Below are 2,626 nucleotides of genomic sequence, written 5' to 3'. Positions count from 1 at the left end.
GTGCTGGTTATGTGCTGTGCGTTCTTCTGTATTGCAAGTGGCTGGGAACCTGTGAGCTACATACATGTCACAGTCTCCCTTGTCACTTGGCTTCTGGTTAGGTTTTGCCAATGTGAGGCACTAGCAGGATGTTAGAAAACAGAAGAAAGGGAGATGCCATTTTTCCTTGTTTCTGGCAGTTCTCCTAGTGATGGCAGCAGCAGCAACAGTAGGAGGTGACTGAAGATGAGCATTTTAGTAGGATCAGTGGTGATTTTAGTAGTGGCAGTGCCAACCTGTCGCAACTCAACAGGGAAGAAGCTTAGTGAACAGGTACTCCTGTCTCCTTTTCCTCTTCCCCTCAACCTCTTACCAGTGCTTCCTGTTGGCCAAAACCAACCAGAGGTGAAGGGAGTCCAGTGAGGCAGTCTGTCCCACTCAGTTTTCTGAGCATGCGGAAAGGTACAGAATTGATCTGGAGGGCACATGAATGGAATTGAACATAACCCACCTATCTCATTTGCTTCTGCAGTCCTTCCTATAGCTTTGTAACCAATTCTCAGTATTAAATCCTCCTTTGTGTGAAATACATAGAGTGGGTTCTGTTTTCCTGGCTGGACAGTGATTGATTGAATATAATTTATGGGTACAAACATATGTAGCAAAAGAATAAAAACTTGCATGGGAATAATAAACCCTTCCACATTCAAGAGAAGGGTTACCTCTGGATGGAAGAAAACAGAATGGAATTGGGGATAAGTGCACAGCGGGCATCATCTGTATCTGAAATATTTTCTTTCTTAAGCTGAAATTTATGGATGTGTTTATATTATTCTCTATGTTTGTTATATTAGACTCTATGTTTTCATTTGCCAGAACCATTTAATCATCCTCAAAACTGTGTGTGTTTAAATATATGAATAAATTAATGAATGAACAAATGAATGAAACCTGACTGTGAATTCTGCCCATCTAAGTGCTTAGTCTTGTGTCCTCATCCATAAGGATAATAGCAGTCACCTTACAGGACTATTGTGATGATTTTTTTGGTTGTAAAACAATTTACTGAAGGCACTGTTGTTAAACAACAAACTAATAATTTGTTACCAGTAAGGTACATCATTGTAAATATAACAATAATTTCAAGAAATACAGGGCTAGTAGACAAATAATACAATTTTTTTCTTAAGTGGCAGCTTTCCTATTTACAAGATCATATCCCTGCATATCCCATTCCAAGGGCATACAGTGTTGCCATTGCTCCCAACAGTTGCGTGGGAAGGGAGCCTGGAGCTCCATAATTGGTTTGAAGTCACTACTGCTAAAGATCTTCTAAAGCTCCAAAATTCTTCACTCATAGGACTCAATTCTAAAATTCCGGGGTTTAGAAATCAAGATACATGTTTTATACATCCCGCGAAAGCATATAAAAAGGTATGGGCTCAAAATCCCCAAGGGGCTAGCTGGAGGCCTCCTCCACCTCGCCCTCTGCTAATATGTCCAGGCATGAATTGACGAACTCTGCTGCTAGCACAGCATCATAGAAAGTGGAGAAAACATTCCCAGATGGCTATTGAACATAGCACCATAATAAACGCAACTTACATAGCTGAAAACTAGATTGTTTTCCCCACGAGGTAACATTCATTTATAGCTCTAATGCTGAAAGAGCAGCCTTCTAATATAACAAATGATCTGGGTACAGAAGTCAGAGGTTTGTCTTCCTATGAGAAAAACATTAAACAAAATATAAACTAAACGGTATCCCAGGGGCAATAAAATTTCATTGTGCTAAAGCACATACAAATTAAGGTTTTACCTTGGTACATAAACAATTTTGAAATTATGTTGGAACATTCTCGCCAAGTTATTTACATATAACGATTCAAGCAATTTGTTAAAGAATCAGTAGTGAGGCTCACAGTTCAAACAAATTAATATTAAGCACCCTTACATCCAGCTTAATAAACTTAGCTGTTATAAGGAAGATAACTGTAACCTCATTTCCTGAAATACCCCTAGTAATGTTAAGAATCCAAACCAGGCAAGGGGCAGGTTGTTATAGCATTTGGCTTGTGAATGAGAAAGCCTAATAATTTCAATTTAACCTTTCTAACTAGAACAAGATCCAAACATGGGAAGTTTCCCATTTTTCTTTGCTTTTGTGGTTTTAGTGCTTTTTGGTTTTTTGAGCAAGCTGAATACAGTTCCTGATAAATACTACCATTGGATAAAGGAGCTAAATGTTTCAAGTTGGCACAATGTTCCTACTAAGTCATGTTTCAATTAGTACATTTTTCTAATGTCAGGGGAAAAAAATGAAAGGTAAAGGCTAATATGGTCCTATAAATAATGGCAAAATATTCCTAAAGCTATGTATTAATTTATGAAGAAAAGATGATTGTCTCACTTTATACATATGTAGGTCTCATTTCAGCCACTATGCCAGAAGAAAGTCTCAGCATAAAAGTCTAATATCCAGAGAAGAGACTCTACATTTCTGTATATTAAGTTTAGCTATTTCCTGTCCAGAATTACAACTACAGACATTGAAATGTATCTCTCAGATCTGAAAATGTCTTTATTTTTTAGAAAATGGATTCCAGGAAGGTTAAGAAGCAATACCAGAGGGTATAGATACAGATTG

The sequence above is a fragment of the Propithecus coquereli genome, unplaced genomic scaffold (assembly GCF_000956105.1).
Source record: "Propithecus coquereli isolate 6110/MARCELLA unplaced genomic scaffold, Pcoq_1.0 Scaffold34, whole genome shotgun sequence".
Taxonomy (NCBI): Eukaryota; Metazoa; Chordata; class Mammalia; order Primates; family Indriidae; genus Propithecus; species Propithecus coquereli.
The sequence above is the reverse complement of the archived record's forward strand: the minus strand, read 5'-3'. Positions refer to the sequence as shown.